A 5,918-nucleotide genomic window follows, 5' to 3' on the forward strand; every position below is an offset into this window, starting at 1 on the left:
CCTCTGATTACACTCCTGCTGTTGCAACCTTCACTTCCAGATCAGGCTTCTCTCGCCGTCTATTTTTTTCTTGCTGGTTATATTTAAATACCTTTGATTTTCAGGGATATCTTTAGAGAAATGCAGCTGACCCCTTTTCCCCTGTGAGCCATTTCTGTCACCCTGGGAAGCTTTACGGTGCTTCGGTGCATGTCTTTGGCTATCACGACAGTTGCACACCTTGGTGGACTCGGTGTTTCTGCCTTTTGAGTGGCAACTGAGAAGGGCAAGGGAACGACAGGATGCAGTGCGAAAGCTGCTGACAGGGATGACCAAAATGTGAAGGCGTGTGTATATGTGTGGGTGGGCAGAACCTAGAAGAGGAGGAAGCTAGCAAGCTCTTTAGGACTAAGGCCAATCTTAATAGGGTGAATACATCCTTAATATACCTCTTTTAGAGCTACTAACTGAGGTGAGGTTTTACAACAGGCACCTCGAGGAGCCCATCCACAGCGCTACAGGAGAATCTTGTGGGGGTTCAGATGCTAGCAGTGCTCGAGAGCTGAATTTAAGGACCTGAAGAGGAATTTCCATTTCTAAATCCCTTTGTGATTATAGCCTCCAGTTCTKCCAGTGTGATGAACACCTCTTCCAACAAGGAGCTCTTGGACCAGCTGCTGAGCGAGGTCTCCATATAGTTCAGCCCTGTACCACAGAATGTCACTTGGTTTCTGTGTCACGCTACGGAGTGGCGTGCTGGGCGGTTATGTTCCTTGTGGCTAATATCAATAAAATAGATGGCTGTGATTTACATCAGCTAAAGCTCTTCTTAGTCTCAGCATGTGCATTAGGCAGTACAATGAGAAGTATTAATCCACCYTGGATGTCATGAAAATGTAGATTGCTGTGAATAAGTCTTATATCAATAATTAAGAGGAACAACTCTTCTCGGAGACAGTTTTCTCTTAAACCTCCAATGGAAGAAGCTGTGTTTTTGTTAGCCCCATAGATGTCTTATAATTGATTTCAACAACAGTGAGCACTTTGTATTTATTTTAAATATTACTGTAATGTAGGATTTTTAGTTAGTCTACTCTCCTTTGCAATGCATTGCATAAATTTTATTTAGTGTATTTATTTCCTAGCTTTTTCAACACAAGTTATGTTTAGTGGCTTCTTACTGGGCGTTTTCTTAAACCTCTCTTTAAATACTGTATACCTACATTGAAGATTTGATTTATATTTTCTCAGGTAATGCTCCATTCTTTAAAATTTGACTCAGAAATCTTGATTATTTCACTACTCTGTTACACTTATTTTACATATGCAGTTCTTAAATATGAGGCTAACCCCCTAAAACCTCAAATGAACAATAATGCATGCTCATCACTCTGCCTTGTGTATATCTGACACTCTCTTGTATTGCAACAGATTGAATGTTTCGTAATAAACAGAATTTTTATCCTTCTTTAAAGTGACGGAGACAATTTGGTCTTGGGAATATTATTTAAGTAATTGCTGAAAGTAATATACCTCAGAGCAGAGAGCACCTGGAGAATGATGCAAATGAAAGCAGATGGCTTTCTCCAACTATATGATTCTGAGTTCATAAAATGATTTATGAAAATGCAACGTTTGGGGATGAATTACAGAAGGACCAGACGTATTGTTTGTAAAAATTATGCCTGTGGAAATAAAAGCAAGCAACTATTTTCTTCCTACTTACCAAAGTACTATAAATATGCTGAAAATTTGATCATCTTTATGCTAAAATATTCTGTAGTGTACATCATTCCTCATGCAAAAACTATTTCAGTTATCACCTAAAAAAATGGAATATAGCCAGGATATTTATACAAATAGTATTAATATTCTTTCTAAGGGTATGATACACCCTTAGAAAGTAAAAAAAAAAAAAAAAAAAAGTACTGTGATCCCATGTTAGAGAGGAGGAACTGAAGAGAAAAAATGGGAACATAAGGAATCTCTATTGAGCAAATAATTGAACCTGTCTTTTCTGACAGGTTACCACCAATCTGTTCTTCCTCTCTAATATGCTATCTACATATTAATGCACTTGCAGTATAGTTTTGACATATATTGACATAACTGAACTTGGAGTTGCTTATCATGCAAATCAAYTGCATTATCAGAGATGGCTCTTACCCAAAATTTTACAGCTCTTAGCCTCCATTTCTTCATGTTGTGACAGGTGGCTGGCAAACTGGGCTTAAGAATGACTTAAGTTGTACGTAGTTTCTTTGCACAATATTTTTGTCTGAAAAAATGAAGAATCGRCATTTCGCTGAGGAAATACCTTTAAAAAGGGTGAACGTCAACTGCCTGGCAGCTCACATAATTTAGAGGAGTCAGCTGCAGAGAGGAAGCTGGTCTGACGCACAATGAAGCCTGGCCATTTGTGAGAGAGCAAGAAAGCTCCTCTGCATCTCTTTTTTGAGCTATATGACATATGCTCCTCTGCTGTTACCAGATATCTAGGCCAGAGTTTGCTGGCTGTATCATTTCAGTAAATTTACAGCCCTACATAGAAAGACAAGGACATATTATTTTAAGGTGGTATTTTTAATTGGAATAATGTATAACAATAAAAACATTCATTAGAGCATATAAGTGTCACTGTGTTGCCTATTTAGTCCCTTAGAGTATAAAATGGAAAAAGCTTTATACTAGCAGTCCAAATGTATTTCTAAAAGTTCATTAAACTACTGTCTGTGGTCTTTTTTTTTTTGTGGAGGGGGCACCAGATTTTTGAGATGCAGAATAATCAGCACAGTCAGCCATACAACTAGTCTTAAACACCAAAATAACAGTATAAATAAAATAGTAGTATAAATAAAAATCAAACTCAAATATTTCATTCCTTGTACCCATCATGGCTATGTGACTAGAGAGATTTAGCTTTCCTCTCACCTATGCATGACTTGCATCCATTTAAATTAATCTATCCCTAAATAGCATTAGTAATATTTACCTATGAGAGCTGAAAAAGAACTGGTTTATTGTGAACCGCTGTCATTGTTTCTTACTCCTGCAGTTTAGCTATAACCCCTGTCTGACCATGGCGCATGTTTGTTACGTAGGATCTAAAGTAGAGGTTGAGGGTTCATACTTTAGGTCACATTTAACTGGCCATAAAACTTCATTACAAAAACCAGGCCACAGTAAGAACACATCTTTTGTGATACAATCAGATATAGACAGGAGGGCTAAAGGAGGTAAATGAATTAAGGATACTGAAATACATTTTTTCTCCTTGTAATGAAATAAATTAAGCATATGAAACAATAACCATTTGTTATGAGAAATGCTGGAGGTGAAAGGTTTCCAAGCTTCCAATCAAGACAGACGTTAAGGGTGGATTGCTCATGGCACATATATTAAGTAACAGATAATGGCAAACAGAATGGAAGAAAACAAATATTTGACAACCCTATATTAAAAAAAAAACAAAAACAAAAAAAAAAAAACCAAAAAAAACAGTTCATCAGCTAACTGATATAGAAAGGTATCTCTCCACTGATTCTGATAGAGATTTACTAGATAGATGGCTTGTCCTGAGAAATTGTTTCTTTGATAATTACTGAGTGGGAAGAGATATTGCACATAGAGATGGAGCAGATCAATAGAATAGATATTTAATTTTCCTAAAAATATTTGCAGGCTGGATATTGGTTCAACGTATGCCAGAGAAGAAACTAGCTTTAGTCTTCAGATCTTGATGTCTGGGAAGTCTGAGTCTGCCATTATAAATGGTGGACACTAGAAAGCCGTTCTGTATTAGTCTAGCTGATGAAAGAGAAGCTACTTACCAGAACAAAATAAAACTTTGGCCCCTTGATAATAAGGCCCAGCTGGAATTGAGTCTGGCAAGGGATGTCAAGGACAACAGGAAGGGCTTCCTCAAATACTTCAGCAGCAAGAGGAGGACTAGGGAAAATGTGGGCCCGCTACTGAATGGGGCGGGGACCCTGGTGACAAGGGATACAGAGAAGGCAGAATTACTGAATGTCTTCTTTCCTTCAGACTTCACTGCTAAGGGCCGCCCTCATGAATCCTGCAGCCTGGATGTGAGGGAGAAAGTCTGGAGAAGGGAAGACTTTCCTTTGGTTGAGGAGGATAGGATTAGAGACCTTCTGGGCAGGCTAGAAATCTACAGATCCATGGGCCCAGATGGGATGCACCCACGGGTACTGAGGGAGCTGGCAAATGTTATTGCCAAGCTGCTCTCCATCATCTTTGAAAGGTCCTGGAGATCTGGAGAGGTGCCTGAGGACTGGAAGAAAGCCAGTGTCACTCCAGTCTTCAAGAAGGGCAAGGAGGAGGAYCCAGGCAACTACAGGCCAGTCAGCTTCACCCCCATCCCTGGAAAGGTGATGGAACAGCTCCTTCTGGATGTCATCTCCAGACATATGATATGTCATATCATATGATATGACATATGCTGAGGATACCAAGCTGGGAGGAGTGGCTGACACACCTGAGGGCTGTGCTGCCATTCAGAGAGACCTGGACAGGCTGGAGAGTTGGGCGGAGAGGAACCTCGTGATGCTCAACAAGGGCAAGTGCAGAGTCCTGGACCTAGGGAGGAATAACCCTAGGCAGCAGTACAAGCTGGGGGCTGACCTTGTGGAGAGCAGCTCTGCAGAGAAGGACTCGGGAGTGCTGGTGGATGACAAGTTGACCATGAGCCAGCAATGTGCTCTTGTGGCCAGGAAGGCCAATGGTCTCCTGGGGTGCATTAGGAAGAGTGTTGCCAGCAGGTGGAGGGAGGTGATCCTGCCCCTCTCCTCAGCCCTGGGGAGACCTCATCTCGAGTCCTGTGTCCAGTTCTGGGCTCCCCATTACAAGAGAGATGTGGAGCCACTGGAGAGAGTCCAGCGTAGGGCTACAAAGATGATCAGAGGGCTGGAGCACCTGCCTACGAGGAACGGCTGTGAGAGCTGGGCCTCTTCAGCCTGGGGAAGAGAAGACTGAGGGGGGATCTTATCAATGTGTACAAGTACCTGAAGGGAGGGTGTCAAGGGGACAGGGATAAACTCTTTTCAGTTGTCCCACATGACAGATCAAGAGGCAATGGGCAGAAATTGAAGCACAGGAAGTTCGGCCTGACCGTGAGGGGGAATTTCTTCCCTGTGAGAGTGATGGAGCACTGGCACAGGTTGCCCAGAGAGGCGGTGGAGTCTCCTTCTCTGGAGATCTTCAAGGCCTGCCTGGACGCAACCCCGTCTACCATGCTGTAGGTGACCCTGCTGGAGCAGGGAGGTTGGACTAGATGATCTCCAGAGGTCCCTTCCAACCTTACTGATTCTATGATTCTATGATTCTAAACCGACGTGAACTGTGAAAGCAAGTGAGCTTATTGCTACAGCTTATGTTTGTTTTAATTAACAGTTGGAAATTCAAAATGCCAAAAGTGATCAAAATACTGCAAGAGAAGATTGAGGGGCTTATTATAGCAGCAGTTTCTGTTTTCTAGTCTGAGCAGATCAGCCCATGTGAAGTTTGCTACTTTACCCACATTTTTTTCTATTAAAGCTGCTCCAAGAAAGCAGAAACATTCTTTAGGGAGTCCAGTAGAGTGCACTAAGAGGCTATTTCACAAGTAGCTAGTGGGAAATTGCATTGGGATCGGACAACCTGGGGATTAACTTGTTTCTGTTTTCTTTTTTTTTCTTTTAATGGTGACTATAGTAATTTGGAAAACAACAGTACCTTTTATGAATGATCAAAGCTGCCATGTAAGAAATTGTAGGGAACAACATATTCAAGCTATCACTGTGCAGGATTGTACTGCTTTCCTATGAGAGGTGCTTTAAATACAATTTCATTTTGAGAACACTCTACAATTGCAGCAGAATCATTCATAATGTGATGGAGGTCAGCTATTTTATCTCAAAGTGGGTCTCACTAATCACTTG

This window comes from Rhea americana, unplaced genomic scaffold (assembly GCF_003343005.1).
Source record: "Rhea americana isolate MKP2758 unplaced genomic scaffold, rheAme1 scaffold_117, whole genome shotgun sequence".
In the NCBI taxonomy this organism is placed as follows: domain Eukaryota; kingdom Metazoa; phylum Chordata; class Aves; order Rheiformes; family Rheidae; genus Rhea; species Rhea americana.